This window comes from Salmo trutta, chromosome 13 (assembly GCF_901001165.1).
Source record: "Salmo trutta chromosome 13, fSalTru1.1, whole genome shotgun sequence".
Classification (NCBI taxonomy): Eukaryota; Metazoa; Chordata; class Actinopteri; order Salmoniformes; family Salmonidae; genus Salmo; species Salmo trutta.
Genome location: NC_042969.1, coordinates 64828615 through 64853159, shown reverse-complemented (window position 1 = coordinate 64853159; position 24545 = coordinate 64828615). Strand labels below are relative to the sequence as shown.

At 42.8% G+C, this 24545-nt stretch overlaps 1 pseudogene; it reads right to left on the bottom strand.

Moving 5' to 3' along the window:
• Positions 1-9: 9 nt before the first annotated feature.
• LOC115206819 (odorant receptor 131-2-like) lies at positions 10-24078 on the bottom strand (annotated as a pseudogene).
• Positions 24079-24545: the final 467 nt, after the last annotated feature.

The window sequence follows — 24545 nt, the reverse complement described above, 5'->3', positions numbered from 1 at the left end:
TTTAAGCTGTCACTGGCTATTGAAGATAGTGATGTTGTGCCAGCCACACACTGACTGGAAGCCTGACAGGAGAGGGGACAGGTCCACTGAGGCAAACCCAATCACCCGCTCCACATCTAAAAAGGCAAGACACTGCCCCAATGAAGAAGGGCATTCCACATATTAAAACATCAAGAATTGTTGTCTGTTAGCTAGAGTTTTATTGTGTGTTACTACATTGCTGTACTGTACCTCCTTTGTGCCAGACTTTGAACACAGGGATTGTTTTGGATCCGAAAGAAGTTGCCTGTGATTATCAAACAGTAGAGTTCATCATGACATGGTCTAACAGAGGGCATTCTCAACTAAGCTGGTTCCAATAATCTCATCAGCACATTTGTTCATAATCATCCAAACAATCAATAATATGAACTGTTAACCATTGAATCTTTGGGCCCATTAAAATGTAATATTAAATAAACAGTATGTGTTGTCTAAACCTTTGGAGTAAGCTATATAGATGGTACAAAGGTAGTCTACCTGTACTCATGCTGGCGGTCCCAGACGGGGCAGTGACTGTCTGCTATGAGAGCTGTGGTGACTGGTTCAGCAGAGTCCGCCATGACGTAGGACACACAACATCTAAGCAGCCCTCCACTACGCTCAGCTAGAGGACAGCCTCCCAAGGAGACAACACAGGACTCACAACCATCAATCATCAACAAGGTGTCAAAAAGGGCACAGTCAAAATGGATGACTCTACTGGAAGGATACATCCCAAATGGCACCCTATTCCCTATATAGTGCACCACTTTTGACCAGAGCCCTATGGGCCCTGAAATCCTGGACTTGTATGAATAACATTGAGCAGCAAAATCTTGAAACAACTTGATAAAAAAATACCACAAACCTAATTACTAATTTGAATGTGCATCACCCCCAGACGTTTAGCGACTACTTAGAACAAAAGCAGAAAAAAACTAAGCACACATTTCCAACAACTAAACAAGTTCAAGCCGAGCAGTCATTTGAAAGAGCAAGATCATTTCAGAGAGACAACTTAAATACGAAATCCATTAAGGCCAAGATAATGGAATTCATTGCCCTTGACAATCAATTGTTCTCTGTAGTGGATGATGTTGGCTTTCGCCGACTGGTCGAGCACCTCGAGCACCAGGACCACTTCCAAGTAGGCGCTATTTTTCAGATGTTGCCCTAGCGGAGTTACACAGTATTGTTGAAGCGCACATCCATGAGCTACTTGCTATGGGCGTCACTGCTATTAGCTTCACGACTGACATTTGGACCAGCGATGTCAGCCCCATGAGCATGCTGAGTCTGACAGCACAGTGGGTCGACGAGGATTTTGTACTGAGGAAAGCCGTATTGCATGCTCAAGAATGTGCTGGCTCACATACTGCTGCTGCCATTTCAATAGCATTTGAGAACATGTTTGAAACTTGGAAACATGAACACACTCCTAGCTCCATTCGAACAACTGACTCAAGAAATAAGCTCATCAACTGCGTCTGCAGCAGATGTGATACCCTCTGTCATGGCACTGAAACGCCTGCTCAACAAAACTGCCGACAGACTGTGGGGTTAAAACTTGCAAAAGTAATCTACTAGAGGCTGTGAACAAGCGATTCGGTGGAATTCTCTCTGAGCCTCTTTACTGTGTCGCCACCATGCTCGATGCTAGGTACAAGGACCGCTACTTCGATGCAGACAAGAAACAGGGTTTACATGAAATGTTACAGACACAGCTGGACAAGATATAAACAGACACAATGACAGTGTGCACCGAGGAAGAGGACCCACGACAGGAGGCCTGTCAGAGCTGAAACTTAACTGCTTGACATGTATGATGAAATCCTGGTTGAGAATGAAATGACTGAACAACGAAACAGCACAGCAAGTAAGTAAGAAATACATTTTGATTATGTTTTACTGGTAATGGGGACATATGTAAATGCCAACAAAATAACTTTTTTGGAAGTGTGTGTGTTTCAACTATCTGTACTAGAATGCTTAAAAGGCCGCAATTTTTTAAAATATCGGTTATCAGTATCGGGTTTTTTGGCAAGGAAAATATTGGATATCAGTATCGGCCAAAAATGTCATATCGGTGCATCCCTAATTGAAAGATTTCACTTTCTCCCCTCCTCTGGAAATAATAGCAGCACAAACGGCCTTTTTGTTATCTTCCCTTGAAACTTCAAAATAGATCCACACAGCAGACATTGTGGGCTAGGTTAGAAATGCACGTGTATCGCTGTATTTTTCGTGGCGTCATTAAGTCATCTACCTACGTTATATAGGTATGCACGTCAGCTTTGACATCGGTTTTGCACAACGGCGTTAAACTAGACATCGGGCCGATGCCGAATTTTTTTTGCTAATATCGTCTGATTCCGATATGCTTACCAATATATCGTGCATCCCTAATTGTTACTTTAGTTTATTTAGTAAATATTTTATTAACTCTTACTTTTCTTAAAACTGCATCGTTGGTAAAGGGCTTGTAAGTAACGATTTCACGGTAATGTCTACACGTGTTGTATTAGAGCATGTGACAAATACGATTTGATTTGTTTTGACCTACCTACATCTGGTAAAAAGTTGTCATGACGAGCGTGTGTGCGCGCCACTCTGACTCCTTTCACTCACGTGACTCGGCTGCCTGCTGCAGCGCTCAGTCTCAATGCACACACACCCCTCCGACTCAGTAACAGGCTGCCTCACTGCCTGTTACTGATAGTCAACAGCAGCAAGTCAAAGTGAAAATAATGCCATGGCGGCCACGGTACAATTTAGAAGTAGCTCAAAAACCTGTAACCCGCGACCAATACATTTTCACCCGCGACGTCGTTTTCAAAATACACAATTTTGTTAGAAAACTGCAGACATGGCAACCCTGCTCCACCCCAACTCATTACCAGCACCAGTCACCACCAGAGAGCAGCAGTGCAGCACTGTTCTGTAATTTTTAGATCCACCATCGTCATAGAGGGTGAAACTAAAATCAACGTTCACAAATCCTAGTCATCAATTATTTGTGGAATCGCCTCCTAGAGAACTACTGGGTTTGCAGGCTTTTGTTCCAAACCCTGGTCTAACACACCTACTTCAGCAAATCAAGGTCCTGATGAGCAGTTTATACATAAATCCAGATTTGCTTAAACCCTCAAATTAAAATCTGGACCTCAAAGTCAGTTTTACTGCTTTGTTTCATGCTTCCACTCTAATCAGGACTGATTTAGACCCGGGACACCAGGTGGATGTGTAGTAGAGTGATGTTGTTCCCCTAGATTATGCACCAAGTTGCACACAAGGACAGTTCAAGTAGGCCAGGTCAAGAGGGGATGTTAATAAGTTAATAACAATAATAATAATTCAATGTGTTTTCTTTATTTAATTACAGCAGCATAGTTAATGTTATTTTTCGGTGTACAAACATTTTTTGATATCTATATTGTAAATACACCTAATTGTAAAAGTTTGTATATTTTGGTTTGGTCCATCGCGGGTTATCCGTACTTACAGACCCTTTTATTGTTCTCTTTTGCCGGACCTTCAACTAGCAAGGTATGTTGTCCTTGGCGCCGTAATTTGGCAATATAAAACTGTGGTAAAGTTACATAAAGTGCTGTTACGCAACTATAGGTTTTGTTACAATGTGAACAATTATAAAGATTTATGTTAACAACTTTCACCAAGCTCGCTAATTAGGGTACCTATTGTATCTCAGGAGTATTTGGGACCGTGTTTGAGTGAGTTGCTATGTGCTCACGCAGGTGCCCGAGAGCTGTGACTGCACCGAGGGCTAACATATTGTGTGTTGTCTCTTCGTGTGCAGGTATGTCTTTTATTTTGTCCGAATATGTTGTATATCATTTTAATTGTATTGTATAGTGTGCTGTTGGGCACTGAATGTATGTATGCAGTTCCGTTCTCTTTTGCCGGACCTTCAACTAGCAAAGTGCCCGAGAGCTGTAACCGAGAGTTGCACCGAGGGCTAACATATTGTGTGTTGTCTCTTCGTGTGCAGGTTGAATAAAAATGATTCAACCATCAGAATTCCAGTTGTGGCAGTGTCCTAAATAAAAGTACACAACGCAGAACGAACCACGCTACAAACTGGTGCCGTGACCTGCCGACTGGTCAGCTCAAGCGACCCCCGGGAGCTGTGCATGAGGCTGAGGCGCACGACCTGCGCATGCGCATTTGTTGATGGTTTGCTGTAAGCTAATATATACTGTAAACAGTGAATGTGAGTGTAGCATATTCATTAGATACAGGTATTCATGCTTATTTGTATGTTTTTGATGAATTTGTTTATTGCAATTTTTTTTTTGTATTTGAATGCAGTAAATTACATTGTATTTTAGTGCTCTGTTGAGCCATGGAAGACTCTCAAGTCCATACATTTAGTTATGCTGGGGATTTTAGTGTGGGTAGAGGGAGGGGTGTCCTTGCATTTACGCCAATTGTACAGTCAGCTCCTGGGAGTAGAGCGTTTGCTAGTCCTGAGTTTGCAAGCGCTGGGAGGGGTAGGCTGTTTGTTCCACCTGACCAGGGTATCCCACCTCTGTCTTTTGATGTACCATCATCCACAGTCCTCAGTGATAATGGGACACTTCCGAGTCAGCTAAGTGACATTATTAAGCAGATTGGTTCAGAGATATAGGTGAATCCATCAGAGCGAGTTTACTGCAGTCTGGGGTTTCAAGTCTTTCTCCTGCCTGTCCCCCTCACCAACCCCAGCAGTTTCCCCTGCCTGAGCAGTGTGGGTCAACCTTTATTGATGCGTCCAAGCTGAATCTGGTTGTGAAGTCCGATGTTAGTCCTCCACCTTTCTTTAGTGGTGATGGCTCAGATAAGTACTCTGTCCTGGAGTGGGAGGAGTTAATGGGAGTCTACTTAGAGAAGAGGGGTTACACTGGGTCTGAGAATGTTGGGGAGGTGATGTCTAGGCTCATGGGGAGGGCACGGGATGTGACCAAAGTCTGGATGCGTAACAACCCTGTTGTCACAGATGTTAAGGCGGTGTTCAGTGTTCTCAAGCAACACTTTGGGGATACTGTCTGCTCAGGTATGCCATTAGCTGATTTCTATTCAATCAAACCATATGCTAATGAGGGTCCAATAGATTTCTGGATTAGGCTTAACAAAGCTGCAGAGGCAGCCAAACAGTACCTTGTGAGTGAGGGCAGGACCCTACCCAATGAGTGCTCAGAGTTGGCAGTCATGTTTGTACGCAACTGTCCTGATAAAGAGTTGGCCCAAGTGTTCAAGAGCAAACCCCTTCGTGACTGGACAGCCAGTGAGGTACAGGATCAGTTGGATGAACTGTTAAGGGAACGTAAAGCATGTAGAACACAACTTTCACAGCAGGTGGCTGCCGTCTTTGACTCCCCCCAGGAGGGAGTGGGTCCTGTGAACAGACCTAAGGTGTCATCCTTTTCTCAATGTGGCCGTGAACCAGACCAGGCACCATCTATTTCTGAGGGTGAGACATTAGAGAAGGTTTTGACTTTGTTAGAGAAGGCTCTGGTCAGCAATACTCAGTCTGTGAACAGAGGGCACCGTAAACAGTTCCACAAACGTCAGCGTGAGTGCGCCGTCTGTGGAAGCACTAATCACTGGACCAAAGCTCACTGTTAGATGCACCAGCTGTGCTTCAAGTGCTTCTCTCCGGGCCACATGAGCTTTGACTGTAGTGAGGCTGGGCAGCGACAGAGCCCTGGATGTGGACAGACTGGCACGTCTCAGGAAAACTAGAATGCCTCCATTCTGAGGAGGGCAATGTGGGGCAGTCTTATTTTTCCTCCACTGATGATGATATCCAATCTGTTTATTCTTACTTTTGTGAGTCAGTACCCAAGAACAACACAGTCATTTTTCAGAACACAATGAGAATTACGCAGAATGACAGTTTGTTTTACACCTCCGTGCTAGTACAGGATAAAGTTGAGCTGAAGGGGATGTTAGATAGTGGCTCCATGGCTACTACTCTGACCGCAGATATTGTACCTCGGTTGAGGGAGGCAGGAGTGGTAGAGGGGAACTTTCTGGTGTGGGGCCGCCTACCCCCAAAGACAAAACTCTCTGTGGGCAGTGCTGTTGTTGTCGAGCCCAGCACGTCTCGTTGTGTGAATCGACACATACTAGTGGGGAGAGTAGTTACGCCTCTGTGGGGGGATGGATGGCTACCTGTGAAGATAGTGAATCCAACAACATCACCAGTTACCCTGAGACGAAATGCTAAAGTGGCGGATGTGTATCCTTGCATTGCATTAGAGCATTTTGATGATGTCAACCAGCAAGCAGCTTACCAGAACGTGGCTAAAGTTCAATGTGACAGCTCACATGGCAGTCTGACAGCTAAGAGTTCAGTTGGTGGCAGTGTAGTTCATGGCAACAGTACACTGAGCAATCTTGGACTTCAAGGCCTGTCTGTTGAGGAGTGTCCAGTTTCACAGTTCTGGAAGGATAAACTTGTCAATTTAATTGGGAAGTATGACACAGTGTTCTCTAGACATAGCCTAGATTGTGGTGAGGCAAAGGGGTTCTGCCATCGCATACGGCTGACTGATGACCGCCCATTTCGATTACCTTATCGTAGGCTTTCTCCAGCTCATTACCAAAAACTCAGGGAAACACTGGATGATATCGAGGAAAAGGAAATCGTCAGAAAATCCAGCAGTGAGTATGCCTCACCATTGGTGCTGGTATGGAAAAAGAATGGGGACTTGCGCCTATGTACTGAGTTTAGGTGGTTAAATGCCCGCACTGTAAAGGACGCTCATCCCCTGCCTCATCAGGCTGATGTACTGGCCGCGCTGGGAGGTAATGCCTTCTTCAGCACAATGGACTTGACGTCAGGGTATTATAACGTGCCACTGCATGAAGAGGATAAGAAATACACTGCCTTTTCCTCTCCTTTAGGTCTGCACGAGTACAATCGGTTGCCTCAGGGCCTCTGCAACAGCCCTGCTACGTTTATGAGAATGATGCTGACCATCTTTGGTGACCAAAACTTTCTAAGTCTCCTTTGTTATTTGGATGATCTGATGGTTTTTGCTAAGACTGAGGAAGAGAGTCTGCAGAGACTTGAGATGGTTTTTCAGCGGTTGCAGGAGCACAATCTTAAACTGTCTCCGTCTAAGTGCAAGTTTTTGAGGAGGTCTGTTAAGTTTTTGGGTCACATCATTTCTCAGGAGGGTGTAGCCACTGACCCTGCTAAAGTTCAAACTATTTTGAACGTGACTGAGAGCGAGATGATGGAAGCTGATGGTGTCACTCCGTCTCCTAGCAAAATCCGTTCTTTTCTTGGTATGGTAGTATACTATCAGCACTACATTGAGAATTGTTCCATGGTTGCAAGGCCATTGTTTCAGCTAACTACAGGTCAGAAGAAGCCTAGGAGAGGCAAGGGTAGGAGGAGGCCTGGTCCCTCTCGCAGGCTCACTGCTGCAGACTGGACTGCCGAATGTCAACTCGCTTTTGAAGCTTTGAAATCAGCACTACTTGACCAGGCACTGCTGGCTCATCCAGATTTTTCTCAGCCATTTTTACTTTCTGTGGATGCATCTACTAGTGGTTTGGGAGCTGTACTATCCCAAGTGCAAGATGGGACGGCAATAGCCAGGCCATTAGCTTTTGCTAGTAAATCTCATAATCATGCACAATCCAAGTATCCTGCTCACCGGCTGGAATTTCTAGCCATGAAATGGGCCATTCATGATAAATTCAGCCATTGGCAGCGAGGGCATAGGTTTACTGTGTGGACCGACAACAATCCACTCAAATATATTCTTACAAAGCCGAGACTTGATGCATGCGAGCAGAGATGGGTTGCAAAGCTGGCACCCTTTGACTTTGATATCCAGTACATACCAGGTCCCAAGAATGTCGTTGCTGATGCTTTGAGCAGAGAGCCATTTGTCCGCTCCACAGTTCTGCACCGACTGACAAGAATTCCATATGATGTCCTGCTGGAGGAAGCCAGAGGTCTTCGAGTGGATGATGTTCAAGACATGTTCCGCCTCTCCTGTGAACAGCCCGAGGCTGGCTGTGGAACGTCTATGGCTCCTGGGAGTGAGTTAAGTAGAGCTGGAGACGATGTCAGTGGGTTGGTTTCCTGTGAAGAGGTGTCTGCTGTCCTCCATGCTCACCGCCGATGGGATGATGGTGCCACAGTGAGGGCCATTTCACATGCGCAGCACCTTGAGAAGTTGATGTCCATGGGTCAGAGCCCTTTACCTGTCTTTACACACAAGGAGCTGTATGATAACCAGTCACTGGATCCTGTCATCAGCAGAGTCATGTGCTTTGTAGATAGAGGCCGGCGCCCATCTAGGAGAGAGCGAGTCCTTGAAGCTAATGAAACAGTTTATACTCTAAGACAGTGGGGAAAACTCACCACACGCTTAGGGATTCTGTATCGTCTCAAAACACCCAGTGAGTAAGAAGAAAATATTCCAGTATGTTGTACCTGTGTCTTTGAGAGGCCTTGTGTTGAAGGGAGTTCATGATGATGCTGGTCATCAGGGTCAGCAGCGCACATTGTGGCTTACGAGACAGCGGTTTTACTGGGACTTTATGGAAAATGATGTCAAGGAATACGTGGCCCACTGTAAGAGATGCGTGTTGAGTAAAGCACCTGAGCCTGAAGCAAGAGCTCCACTTGTCTCCATTGTGACAACGGCACCTTTGGAACTTGTGTGTATTGATTTCTGGACTGCAGAAGATTCAAACAACAAGTCTATTGATGTGTTAGTAGTGACTGATCACTTTACTAAGCTGGCATGTGTGTATCCGTTTCCAAACCAGTCTGCTAAGACTGTGGCTCGTGTCACAAAACACTATTAGTGCAACGCGTAGGGTGTTTGCCTTTCATGCCAGCAACCCGGGCTCTCCTCCCTGTCCTGTCGTTCGCTACATTTGTGTCTGAAGTGGGATGGCGGATGTGAGGCAATGGAACACACGGACGTGTGAGGGGGCTGAGTAGTCGAAGCACTGGGACGTGCCTTCCCGTTCGGAGTGGGCCATGTAACGATCCTCTCTATATGAGCTACTTTTCAATTCCCAGCAAGTGCGTTAACCCTACTGGCACTCATACCATCACGGCTGTCTAATCATCCCCAGCTTACAATTGGCTCATTCATCCCCCTCCTCTCCCCTGAAACTATTCCCCAGGTCGTTGCTGTAAATGAGAATGTGTTCTCAGTCAACTTACCTGGTTAAATAACGGTAAAATAAAAAAATAAAAAAAATAAATTGGTGCGATGGGTGTTTACCTTTCACGCCAGCGACCCAGTTATGCTTCCATGTCCCGTGGTTCGCTACAATATCTATAAAACCTTGTTCTGTTTTTAAAGGGTGTTCTCTCAACCCATGAGTGAAATGCATGCAGACCAGGGCCTAGAGTAAAAGGCATGTTCTGTCGGGCCTCCCGAGTGGTGCAGTGGTTTAAGGGACTGCATCACAGTGCTATCTGTGCCACTAGAGATCCTGGTTTGAGTCCAGGCTCTGTCGCAGCTGGCCGTGACCAGGAGACCAATGGGGTGGCGCACAATTGGCCCAGCGTCGTCCGGGTTAGGGGAGGGTTTGGCCGGCAAGGAAGTTCTTGTCTCATCGCACACTAGTGACTCATGTTGCAGGCCGGGCGCAATGCACGCTGACACGGTCGCCGGGTGCACAGTGTTTCCTCTGACACATTGGTGCTTCTGGGTTAAATGGGCATTACGTCAAGAAGCAATGCGGCTTGGCTGGGTTGTGTTTTAGAGAATGCATGGCTCTCGACCTTTGCTTCTCCCGAGTCCGTACCGGAGTTGCAGCGATGGGACAAGACTGTAACTACTAATTGGATACCACAAAAAATGGGTAAAAAAATCAATCAATTAATTAATTAAATAAAAAATAAAAAAGCATGTCCGTCTACTAGTGTTCGTTGTTGTTTTCAGAGAGAATGATGAAACCTTAAAGTAAACATTGGCATGGGTTGTTAGTGAGGGGACTTTCATGGACTGCATTTGATGAACAGGGAGGCGTGTTCACTGTGTTGCCGGATGGATATCTCCAGAGTACAGTTAGAAAGAGAACGTGTCCCCTGTTCCCTGATTAGTAATGAGAGCTTCTGAGTGAAGCCTCATTGTGCAACCCTATTACGGACTACAAAGGGAAGCACAGCAGCGAGCTGCTCAGTGACACGAGCCTACCAGACAAGCTAAATAAGTTATATGCTCGCTTTGAGGCAAGCAACACTGAAGCATGCATGAGAGAATCAGCTGTTCCGGACAACTGTGTGATCACACTCTCCATAGCCGATGTGAGTAAGACCTTCAAACAGGTCAACATTCACAAGGCCACAGGGCCAGACGGATTACCAGGACGTGTACTCCGAGCATCTGCTGACCAACTGGCAAGTGTCTTCACTGACATTTTCAACCTGTCCCTGACTGAGTCTGTAATACCAACATGCTTTAAGCAGACCACCATAGTCCCTGTTCCCAAGGTAACCTGCCTAAATGACTACCGACCCGTAGCACTTATGTCTGTAGCCATGAAGTGCTTTGAAAGGCTGGTCATGGCTCACATCAATACCGTTATCCCAGAAACCCTAGACCCACTCCAATTTGCATAACGCCCAACAGATCCACAGATGATGTAATCTCGATCACACTCCACACTGCCCTTTCCTACCTGGACAAAAGGAACACCTACGTGAGAGTGCTATTCATTGACTACAGCTCAGCGTTCAACATCATAGTGTCCTCAAAGCTCATCACTAAGCTAAGGAACCTGTGATGAAACACCTGCCTCTGCAACTGGATCCTGGACTTCCTGACGGGTCGCCCCCAGGTGGTAAGTGTAGTCTCCCACACAAACCTTTAGATGCTGTGACATCCTGTGGAGATTGGGCCTGGTTGAACACGTTACTCTAAACTTGGTATCGTTTGATTGTTCAATGGTGGTTGATTTTGTTTTGAAAAAGTTACAGCTTCAGATGTTATAAATGGAATGAAATCCCTTTGTCCTGTCTCTTATCCTGTCCATGGAGGAAGGCTGTATGAACAATTCTCATTTCCTAGTTTTCTAGGTCTCTGGTCTAGTAGGCATCTCTTTGTTCCTGCTTGGTCTTGTAAGTTAACCTTATCATTTATATGAAAGGCTGGGAGTTGAGGATCTACAGTATATGCGTAGAATGATGCTTTGTTAATGTCAGTATTTCCTTGTAACTTAATCTTTATGCCTTGTATGTGAACCCATTCATTTGACAGTTATTAAATAATACTTGATTTGATATTTGCTTCTCATGACCATTCCTTGATCTTAGGCAGCTAAGTGCATAATAGTTGATTGCATATGGTTTTACTTGAATATGTAATGGAGTCAGATAGTAAGGTTTATCGAATGTAGATTGTTAAATATTATTTAGCTCTAGGGTAAATGATGATCCTGCCATGATATATCTTATGGATACTTTGAACTAAATTGGAGTTTATTCCATTAGATTCCCTGATATATAACGAATACGTAGCCTATGCGGTTGATAGGCCTAATATGCAGTCAACCAATATTTTTATGCCAATCATCTAGGCAAGTATGGTCTCACATTTGATTTGACTTGGGATGACATTCTACAGTACTAGCAATATATATTGGCATGCATAAGAAAAAACCTAGGAGTATCCCCTTGAACATTGTGGATTGCAAAACTAAAGAGACATACGAGACAAGACACAGAAATAGCAACAGAAGAGTAGGATATGATGGAGAGAGACAACAGGCAAGACACAGAGACAGCAACAGAAGAATAGGATATGATGGAGAGTGACACCAGAAGAACAAAACAAGCCTCAACAGAAGAGGATAGACAAAGGAGACACTAACAAACAAGAACCTGAGACAGCAACAGACAAGACAGCAAAAGACAAGACACCGAGAAAGTGACAGAAGAGATGGAGAGAGAACAGAGGTTTGATGAGCACAGAGTAGACTATATCACTTCAAGCTGCTCTATAGATTCTAATTAGTTGTATTTATTTGCCCAAATTATAACAGGTGAAATACAGTGAAAACGTAAAACATGGTTTACAAAACATTTGCAGGTAAGGTGAAAAAGCCTGTGAAATTACTATTAAAACAATTGTTTGCTTTTTACACTTTTTACAAACAGGACAGGATGAGAGAGGAGGATACACAAGAGACAAGTTACCTGAAAAATATCTAATCTCTCAATGTTCTAATCTCTCAATGTTCAAATCAAAGTGCATCAAATTCATGCACTTAGCTGTTAAAATTCCTTATTTTTTATGCCAGGGGAGGATAACCCCAGATCGCCTACTGGCTTTGGGCAAAGCCCAAATGTCTTAAAATCCTAGAAATGGCCCTGATCTCACCCTGCATCCCACTGCTGGATTGCCTCTGAAGTTAAGCATGGTCAGTTTTGGTCAGTCCCTCTATGGGAGATCAGATATAGCTGGAAGTAGTGAAAAATAAATATGTGAAGGGAAAATAAATCATGAGGGTAAAACATGTGTAGAATTAAACTGTGAAACTTCACATATGTGTCCGAAAACCATGTCTGACTCGTGAAAATTTTAACAGCCCAAAAAGGTTTGTGACTTTTGTAAGGGAACACACCTGAAAAATGTTGGGGCTGCCTTATTAATCAATAAAAAAGTTTGAGTATCAAAAGACACCCACCTCAGACGAGTAGAGAAAGAGGACATTATATGAGTAGTAATACTGTAGGACTGTAGACATGAAAACATTCCAATAACAGTTGATGATACTCTTCACTTATTACACAATTGTGCCGCATTGGGCCTCTAACCGGGAAACAGGTTAATTAAGACATGTTAGTGTTTCCTCTACCACTGTAGAGGCCTGGTGGGGTTACTGGCCTAAAGATCAAATCAAGTGCACTTTATGAGAAGCTAGTACAGTAAATATTTGATTTCCTTGCAGGTTTTCTTGGGAGGAACTGGGGTATTTTATTATTCTCCTGATCAAGTCATCATAACATGCAGTGCCTTCGGAAAGTATTCCGACCCCTAGACTTTTTCCATAATTTGTTACGTTACAGCCTTATTCTAAAATGGATTTAAAAAAAATCTAAACTGAACAATCTACACACAATACCCCATAATGACAAAGCAAAACCTGTTTTTATTTTTTTATTTTAGCAAGTGTATTAAAAATAAAAAACAGAAATACTGTACCTTATTTACGTAAGTATTGAGACCCTTTGCTATGAGATTCAATACTGAGCACAGGCGCAGCCTGTTTCCATTGATCATCCTTGAGATGTTTCTACAACTTGATTGGAGCCCACCTGTGTCACACCCTGATCTGTTTCACCTGTCTTTGTGCATGTCTCCACCCCCCTCCAGGTGTCGCCCATCTTCCCATTATCCCCTGTGTATTTAAACCTGTGTTCTCTGTTTGTCTGTTTCCAGTTTGTCTTGTCTTGTCAGGTCTTATCAGCGTTCTCTCCCGCCTTCCTGTTTCTCTAGTTCTGTTTCCTAGTTTTTCCCGGTTCTGACCATTCTGCCAGCCCTGACCCCGAGCCTGCCTGCTGTCCTGTACCTGCCCGACTTGGACCTGATCACAAACCTCTGCCTGCCTCGTGTTTCTAATAAATCATCTGAGAACTGAGAACGGCCTCCCGTTTCTGGATCTGGGTCATATTCTGAGTTGCGATAACCTGTGGTAAATTCTATTGATTGGACATGATTTGGAAAGGCACACACATGTCTATATAAAGTCCTGCAATTACAGTGCATGTCACAGCAAAAACCAAGTCATGAGGTTGAAGGAATTGTCCATAGAAGCTCCAAGACAGGATTTTGTCGAGGCACAGATCTGGGGAAGGGTACCAAAATATGTCTGCAGCATTGAAGGTCCCCAAAAACACAGTGGCCTCAATCATTCTTAGATGAAAGAAGTTTGGAACGACCGATACTCTTCCTAGAGCTGGCTGCCCAGCCAAACTGAGCAATCGGAGGAGAAGGGCCTTGGTCAGGGAGGTGACCAAGAACCCGATGGCCACTCTGACAGAGCTCTAGAGTTCCTCTATGGAGAAACTTCCAGAAGGACAATCATCTCTGCGCACTCCACCAATCAGGCCTGTATTGTAGAGTGGCCAAACGGAAGTCACTCCTCAGTAAAAGGCACATGACATCTGCTTGGAATTTGCCAAAAGGCAGCTAAAGAATCTCAGACCATGAGAAACAAGATTCTCTGGTCTGATGAAACCAAGATGGAACTCTTTGGCCTGAAGGCCAAGCGTCACGTTTAGAGGAAACCTGGCATCATCCCTATGGTGAAACATGGTGGTGGCAGCATCATGCTGTGGGGATGTTTTTCAGCGGCAGGGACTTGGAGACTAGTCAGGATTGAGGGAAAGTTGAACGGAGCAAAGAACAGAGAGATTCTTGATGAAAACCTGCTCCAGAGCGCTCAGGACCTCAGACTGGGGTGAAGGTTCACCTTCCAACAGGACAACGACCCTAAGCACACAGTCAAGAGAATGCAGGAATGGCTTCGGGATAAGTCTCTGAATGTCCTTGAGGGGCCCGGCCAGAGCCCGGACTTGAACCCCATCGAACATCTCTGGAGAGACCTGAAAATAGCTGTGCTGCAACGCTCCCCATTCAAGCTGACAGAGCTTGAGAGGATCTGCGGAGAAGAATGGATGAAACTCCCCAAATACAGGTGTGCCAAGCTTGTAGCATCATACCCAAGAAGACTCAATGCTGTAATCGCTGCAAAAGGTGCTTCAACAAAGTACTGAGTAAAGGGTCTGAATATTTATGTTAATGGGATAGTTAAGTTTTTTGTTTTTAATACATTTGAAAAATGTCTAAAAACCTGTTTTTGCTCTATCATTAGGAGGTATTGTGTGTAGATTGATGAGGGAAAAAAACAATTGAATCAATTTTAGAATAAGGCTGTAACGTAACAACGTGGAAAAAGTCAAGGGATCTGAATTCTTTCCGAAGGCACTGTACACGGGTTATGTTATGACATTTTTTGGGGGGGAAGAACACATTTCACTGCAATGCATATAATTATTGATGCTGTAGACCTAAAAACATACATAAGTGCATTTAACAGAGCTGTGCATATATACCAAGACATTAACACAGTACATCATTGTCTGAGGACTTGACAAAGAAAAGTGCATTTCAATACCACAAGATCATGTGATAAATAAATCCAATACCTTGTTGCATGCTGTCGCAAATCATGTTTTATATATCCAAATCTGAAACATTAAGCCATTATTAGTGAGTACATCTTGCAATACAACAAAAAATCTCTGTTAGCCTTTTCCAGTAAGTGATGTCTTTTCAAATAATCAGCAATTTAAATATGAACAAATATTCTCGTATTCAATCCACAAAATACATAAAAACACTTCATCCCTTAGGCCATAGACAAGTGGACTCAGACATCATGGATCCAGAATAAAAACAATGTAATCAAAGTACCTTACATTAATAAAAATTCTGAAATTAATCTGCAAGACAGCCGCCTGGATGAATGGGCACCACAGCTGGATCAGACAGAGGAACAGCTGGATGGCGTGGAGGATCACCATTTTACGACTTTTAGAGGAAGATTTCTTACTGTCTGATGATGCCTCTTTAGCAACTGCTATTATTCTAGCATAGGTAAACACAATGGTGATGGACATGACCAGAAAGTAGAACTGACTTACTGCTGATATAATGTGACCCTGCCACCTATGTACAACAAGCATCTCCACTGAGCACTGCTTGTCTGGAGTGTAAAAGCCCAGAGGTACTGAGGCAAGGAAGATGGAGACCATTATGATGGACTGTATGGCGCTGATGCTGTGGATGAGTAGGATGCAGTGAATGGCTCTGCGTACAGTGGAGAGCTCTCCATGGCGCAGGGGCATGCAGATGGCCACATAGGCTCATGGCTGTCAGTGGCGTGGCAAAGGTCAATACACTCATAAACACACAGATGATAATACACACTGCAACTGGCATGGGGACTGCAAAGAAACTAAGTAGGAGCAAGATGTTAGCCACTATTAAGTACAGGCAGTCAACCAGCAGTGTGTGAGCGAAGAAGATATAGCGTGCGTTTGTCCTTTTGAAGACGGTGAAGATGATCAAGCAGATGATGTAAATAAAGATGGCATTCAGGACCTGGACTATTACAACCTGGATTATTACAACCTTCTCATTAACCTCTAGGGGCTAGGGGGCAGTATTTTCACAGCCGGATGATAAACGTACCCAATTTAAACAGCTTACTATTCTGGCCCAGAAATAGAATATGCATATTATTAGTAGATGTGGATAGAAAACACTCTGAAGTTTCTAAAACTGTTTGAATGGTGTCTCTAAGTATAACAGAACTCATATGGCAGGCAAAAACCTGAGAAAAAATACAAGCAGGAAATGAAAATTTTGTGGCTGTACTATTTTCAAGTCATTGGTAATAAAACACACAGTGACAAAGGATTCATTTTGCACTTCCTATGGCTTCCACTAGATGTCAACGATCTTTATAAAGTTGTTTGAAGCGTCTATGATGAACAGAGACTGAATGAGAAGGAAGGGAAGTTGACGTCCCTGGGAGGTCGTCACTTCATTATTGTGCGCACATGCGCGTTCATGTGAGGCGAGACATTTTTCAAAACTTGTTTCAAGACACAGGAGAGGTCGGGTTGAAATATTACTGATGTTTCATGTTAAAAATGGACCAAAAGATTGATGCTAAACAACGTTTGACATGTTTGAACGAACGTAAATAGATTGTTTTTGTTGACTTTTCGTTGTGACTTTTCCCTCCCATTTTGAGTAGCCTACCGAACGCACTAACAACACGGAACAGCATGGAGTTATTTGGACATAAATTATGAACTTCATCGAAAAAAAACAACATTTGTTGTGGACCTGAGATTCTGTTTCTGGACCAGAAGTGCCTTCTGATGAAGATTATTAAAGGTAAGGGAATATTGCTAATGTTATTGATGGTTTTAGATGATTCCAACATAGCGGCTAGCTGTATAGCCTAGTGTATTTTTCTGACCAGAGTACTCAGATTATTGCAAAGTATTCTTTCCCAGTAAAGTTATTTTGAAATCTGTCAATGCGGTTGCATTCAGAATGCAACCGTTATTCTTTGAATAACAGTTTAATACTTTAACCACGTTTTATAATGAGTATTTTTTTGTAAATTCACTGGCAGTTTTGGGGGAGACACATTTTCTCAACGACACGCGCTGATGTAAAATGCTGTTTTTGGATATAAATATGAACTTGATAGAACAAAAATGCATGTATTGTCTAACATAATGTCCTAGGAGTGTCATCTGATGAAGATTGTCAAAGGTTAGTGCATCATTTTAGCTGCTTTTCTGCTTTTGGTGACGCCTGTCCTTGAATTGAAAATGGATGTGTGTACTTTTTTGGCTATGTAGTCTCCTAACATAATCTAACTTTATGCTTTCGCCGTAAAGCCTCTTTGAAAATTGGACAATGTGGTTCGATTAAGGAGATGTTTATCTTTTAAATGGTGTAAAATAGTTGATTGTTTGAGAAATTTAAATTATTAGATTGTTGATGTTTTGAATTTCCCGCCTTGCTAGCAATCCCGTCAGTGGGATTAGGTTACCCTCGATCCCCTGTCACAGAAAGGAGCTGCAACCACCTGTAGCTGTAATGTTGTCAGACATATCTGTAAAAAAGAATGAAAATGAATTATACAGTATTTCATAGAAACAATATAAACGTTTACATTTAAGTGTCAAATATTGACATCTTTAATACATTTCAAATCTTAGATAAAATCTAAAACCTCTGTTCCAGGAAAATAAATTCAATTTTGTCAGAATCTGATGCTGTCACGATTGTCGTAAGGAGTGGACCAAAACGCAGCGGGAAAATGTATACTCATCTTCTTTTTTTATTTGAAGAACGAAAAACAAAATAAACACGTATACAAAACAAACGACTCCAAACAGTCCCGTCAGGTGCAACAAACACTAAACCAGGAAATAATTACCCACAAACCCCCATAGAACAAACACCCCTATAAATAGGACCTTCAATCAGAGGCAACGAGAAGCAGCTGCCTCCAATTGAAGGTCTAAACACCACATAGAAATAGACCAACTAGAAATAACATAGAAATACACTAACATAGAACATAACCCAAACAACCCCAAAACACCCTAAACAAACACCCCCTGCCACGCCCTGACCAAACTACAATAACAAACAGCCCCTTTACTGGTCAGGACGTGACAGATGCATTGTGTCTTGTTGGTTATAGGATACAAGTTTAAATACGGCAGATTACTTTCATAGTTTAGCAGCAGCACACTGCTAAATGGTAATTCTCCTCTTCAGTCCTCAAGCAAAGATCTACTGACAGAGAGCTATGCATTCATTTATGAAGGGTTTCTCAAAGGAATGTTGTCGTGAGTCTTCCAATACACCTCATCCCTATATTTAAACTAACCATATAACTACGTAATTCACGAACACTAATCTCCTGGGATTTTATCACTTTTTCCATAATGTTCACAGGGGACTGTGTGGCATTCACTACGAGTAAAACACAGATTACAGTAAACATGATGTATTGTGTATAAATATTTTGGTAATCTGACCAAGAAGTATGGATATCTGTCTACCTGTGAGCAGTGTTTGGTGTATTAGTGTGTAACGCAGTAGTGGATACCCCGGGCTCTTAATTAGGTTACACATTCAAACACAGATGCATGCTCTCGTCCCTTTCATGAAGTACTGTGTGAATTGTAGGCTAAATGTGCTTTATATTTAATGAGAAAATTGGAAACTATAGCTAGTGTTCTCTTAATAATAGTAAATCCCAAAAGTTGGCCTGCATATAAAAGGCAGCATCAAAACACGGTCTCTTTCATACATTAATTTCGAGTGACCATTTTTTTTAAATGTATTGAGGTTATTTGAATAATGTTCCTAGGGTAGAACGTGGCACTTATTATTGTGAGGATCAACGCTGAAGACAGAAAGCAGGTACAGGGAGAACATTTAATAGACAACGGACATGAAACAGGACAGGCACAGGGTCTGGACAGGGGACAAAATAACGACATCAATGCTGACACAGGGAACAAATGGGGGAGCAGACAATTATAGATGGGGCAGTCAACAAAGGGAAGTACCCTCCCCTCCTAGGGGCGCAACCCGGCGTCCCACCTGGGCGAGCCTGATGGGCCGGCCGAGGCATGGGCGCTGGACAAGCCGGATGGGGCTTAGAAGCCTGACGAATCTGCAGAGGCGTGGGAGCCTGGCGAACCGGCTGAGGCGTGGGAGCCTGACGATCCAGTTGAGGTGTGAAAGCCTGACGATCCCGCTGCGACGTGGGAGCCTGACAAACCGGCTGAGGCATAGGAGCCTGATGGCCGGCTGCAACATGATGTGGGGTGGGCGCCTGCCAAGCCCACCGGGGCAAGAAAACCTCTCAAGCCGGCATAGAAGCCCAACGAGCTAGCTGAGGCACCCCCGGTTCCATCGGTGACGGCATCCGTGCCCGACGTCACCAACAAAAAACAAACCCACCCTGATGCTTCCAATTTTGGTGTCAGCATTCTGTGAGGATCGACACTGGAGACAGGAAGCAGGTACAGGGAGAACATTTAATAGACAACGGACATGAAACAGGACAGGAACAGCGTCTGGACAAGGGACAAAACAACGACATCGATGCTGACACAGGGAGAGCACAGGGAGAGCACTAACGGGTGAGCAGACAATTATAGACGAGGCAATCAACAAAGGGAAGGAGTCCAGGTGAGTACTGCTGCACGTAATGATGGTGACAGGTGTGCGTAATGAAGGGCAGCCTGGCACCCTCGAGCACCAGAGCGGGAGCAGGCATGACAATTATAGGCTACTACAGTTGCTAGGCTAATTGTGAGATTATAAATGATGTTACAATCAAAATGTTTAGAGTTATGTAAGTCATAGCAGAGGTAATATGTACAGTATAAAGCTAGTACTAGTGTGACTATGTGGATTTGAACCTGGGTCTCCTGCTTTTCAAAACACTGCCTTACTCCACTCAGCCAGTCTTCAGTCTTAACTGGCCTGCTGAATCACCCATGTTACACTGAGCACATGGGGCCCGATTCAGACTTGAGATACATAGACTTAAGTCAATAAAACATGTACATTTATTTTACTTAAGTCTATGTTAAATCAACTTATCTCAAGTCTGAATAGGAATTCTACCTTCTCCTGTGTGGAATTTCAACTTTATTTGTAAATGCTTTATTTAGACAGATTAGAATTATACCGAGAATACAGAGAAGGAGTGAAAGTGGGAAAGGAATTAAAATCCTGAGTTGTAGGGCAGAAAGAGTAACACATTTATTTGTAATGTGACCCACTCAACCACATCTCCACATGTCATGTGAGGAGCTTGTGAATCCCATTGAGTTCAAGCCTGGGCACCCATGTCAGAAGACAAATGTTTAGATTGAAGGCAAAATGTGAACTTCAAACATTGTGATGCCGCACTGTTCAGAATTCCCCCAGTCTAGGGCATAAATGTGGAGAAAGGGAATTCATGTAAGGAGTGCCCTCTGGATAACTCTATGATGAAATGGGGAAACCAACCTGGTCACAGAGAAAAACGTATTATAATTACGAAAATCATACCACTTTATTTAGTATGATGTTTCTTTACGAATCGTACTAAATATAATAGTGATCGTACAACACAATAAGAATTGTAAGATGTATAGTATCCTACATTTTGATCACATTTGACCCATTTAGTATGATATACAGTAGCCTTCCCTGTAGCTCAGTTGGTAGAGCATGGTGTTTGCAACACCAGGATTGTGGGTTCGATTCCCATGGGGGGCCAGCACAGAAAAAAAAAATGTATGAAATGTATGCATTCACTACTGTAAGTCGCTCTGGATAAGAGCGTCTGCTAAATCATGTAAATGTAAGAAAAGTATGCATTTCTGCATAAATTGGTCATAAAATTTTATCTGATCTTCATCTAAGTCACAACAACAGACAAACACCATCTGCTTAAACTAATAACACACAAACAATTATACGTTTTCATGTCTTTATTGAACACACCGTGTAAACATTTACAGTGTAGGGTGGGTAAATATGTGAACCCTTGGATTTAATATCTGGTTGACCCTCCTTTGGCAGCAATAAACTCAACCAAACGTTTTCTGTAGTTGCGGATCAGACCTGCACAATGGTCAGGAAGAATTTTGGACCATTCATCTTTACAAAACTGTTTCAATTCAGCAATATTCTTAGGATGTCTGGTGTGAACCGCTCTCGAGGTCATGCCACAGCTTTTTAAATCGGGTTGAGGTCAGGACTCTGACTGGGCCACTCCAGAAGGTGTATTTTCTTCTGTTGTTGATTTACTTCTGTGTTTTGGGTCGTTGTTCTGTTGCATCACCCAACTTCTGTTGAGCTTCAACTGGCGGACAGATAACCTTACATTCTCCTGCAAAATGTCTTGATTAACTTGGGAATTCATTTTTCTGTCGATGATAGCAAGCTGTCCAGGTCCTGGGGCAGCAAAGCAGCCTCAAACCATGATGCTCCCTCCACCATACTTTACAGTTGGGTTGAGGTTTTGATGTTGGTGTGCTGTGCCTTTTTTTCTCCACACATAGTGTTGTGTGTTCCTTCCAAACAACTCAACTTTAGTTGAATCTGTCCAGGTGCTCTTTTGCGAACTTCAGACGTGCAGCAATGTTTTTTTGGACAGCAGTGGCTTCTTCTGTGGTGTCCTCCCATGAACACCATTCTTGTTCAGTGTTTTAGTTATCGTAGACTCATCAACAGAGATGTTAACATGTTCCAGAGATTTCTGTAAGTCTTTAACTGACACTCTAGGATTCTTCTTAACCTCATTAAGCATTCTGCACTGTGCTCTTACAGTCATCTTTGCAGGACAGCCACTCCTAGGGAGAGTAGCAACAGTGCTGAACTTTCTCCATTTATAGACAATTTGTCTTACCGTGGACTGATGAACATCAAGGCTTTAATTAGGGAATTAAGTCAAGGTCAGAATACGGCGAATCAGACACACCTGGCCACACCTTCATTTATTCGATCTCCACCCCAAATGAATAGCGAGTGAATAGCATGCTATTCTCATGCTTAAGTTCAAGGTCAGAATACACATAGAGAGAACGGAATAAAAACGGAATTACGTTCCATTTAAGCGCGATTAACTCAGGTCGGAATCGGGCCCAGTGTGATTTTATTCCTCTGTGACCAAGAGAAAGTGGTCTTGTTTAAATTCTATGAAATTGCTCAGCATTCTTTTTTTGGATTTGCAGAAATGTCACATTTCAATTGCCGCCTCCCAGTCTGGGCTCCATCACTCAGAGGGAGATCAAATCGATTCTTTGTCTGGATAGGCCAGAAAATGTGACAATTTAAGCCAGCTCCACTGAGAGAGTGGTAGCAGAGAGCTGACAAATATGACTTTCTAGCACTGTATGACTTTCACAGAGCACTTTGTACACAAGAAATTCAGACGGAACCAGTCCAGAACCACTCAAAGTCCCCCATAAAGGGGACTTAACATCTAAAAATGAAAATACACACGCTTTATAATTATATAATGTTTGTCATCCAGACAGGGTTTGACTCTTTTGATATATTTTAATTGACTAATATACAAAAGGTTGAGGTTGTGCATTACAGTAGGTATCTTATCTAGGCTACTAGTCTGTACAGACTCAAATAAAGTCATTGATTTGACCAGTGGCTTTGCTTGTGTACCAGTTAATTTGACCCTGGGCTTGGTGGCCAGGGCTCTGGGGCTGACACTGACCCTGTGTCTGTGTGAGCAGCGCAGGACATCTCCCCTCATGTAGCCCCTCAGGCACCAAGTGGGGATATCAGTTATAATGACAAATGTTTTTAAAAGGGGCATAACATTTGGTGTTCTCTTGTGCTTCATCACTGTAGACTAGATTCAGCCACACGGACTGCAAGAGCTTGATAAGAGTGAATGCCAGCAAAGGGTTTGCCATAACAGCTGATGGTCCATTGTACACCTCACTGTGCAAGTCTGAAACCTTTGCAGAAAACTTGCAGAAAGAGTAAGGCTCTGTGTTATAAGTTAGAGAGAATACTTCACCCTACGGTAATACCATGATAGATGGTTAAGGGGGAGACAACCATGCAATGATATATGCATGAGGCTTTCCATGGAAATCAACCTGCTAGAATGCATTTTGAGTTCATGATAGGCTAATAGTATATTTTATTAATTACTAATGTTAAGTTCTAGAGTTACCTAGAAGATAATAGTATAATGAAATTGTATGGAGCAGAATATAATAAAGGACACAGCCCCAACATATGGCTTACTAATTCTTAGACCCAATTATCTTGATGCGTTTTCTTTCTCTCTCTCTCTCTCTCTCTCTCTCTCTCTCTCTCTCTCTCTCTCTCTCTCTAAAATCACTGACTCTATTACAAATGAGTGATAGGCTATGAAGCGCATGTGCATCATGACAACATACATGTCTGTCAGTGGTGGAAAAAGTAACCAATTGTCATACTACAGTAAAAGTAAAGATACTTTAATAGAAAATTACTCAAGTAAAAGTGAAAGTCACCCAGTAAAATACTACTTGAGTAAAAGTCTAAAAGTATTTGGTTTTAAATATACTTAAGTATCAAAAGTAAATGTAATTGCTAATATACAGTATACTTAAGTATCAAAAGTAAAAGTATCAATAATTTCACATTCTTTATATTAAGCAAACCAGACTGTATGATTTCTTGTTATTTTAATTTACGGATAGTGAGGGGCACACTCCAACACAGAGACATCATTTACAAACAATGCATTTGTGTTTAGTGTGTCCGCTCTAGGAATGTAGTGGAGCAAAATTAAAAGTTGTCAAAAAGATAAATAGTAATTACAGATACCCAAAAAACTACTTAAGTAGTACTTTAAAGTATTTTACTTAAGTACTTTACACCACTGTATCTATCCAACTGTCACTCACCTTTTGATGGGTTCAAAGTCTCTCCGAATCATGTTCGATATAAGTTTCTAAATTATCAATAAATTGGCTTTCAACATTCATGGCTTGTTTGACGTTCAATAAGGACGTATACATCTCACCAAAGATAATGGAATTGAAATCATATTGATTATAACACAGACTTTGTAAATGGATTTGAAATAATATAGCATTTTGCACGCACATTATGTCCTGGATGAAGTTTAAAATGTAAATGTTGCCTAAACTTGCAGCAGATTTTTGGTCGACTCTAATCTCCATCGTGGTCTTGCTGTAAAATTATGACATTTATGTCAGTTTCTTAAATTGACTCAAATCTGTCCTACGTTAGGAAAGCTGTGCTTGACCGGTCCTGCCATTCTGTGTGATTCTCCCCCAATGTTCTATCTCAGCAGAGCACCAGCCGCTCAGACAGCTGAGATATGAGCAGTCATTACTTCACATCATCTGTCATCAGGAGGAATGTTTGAGAATGGTTGTT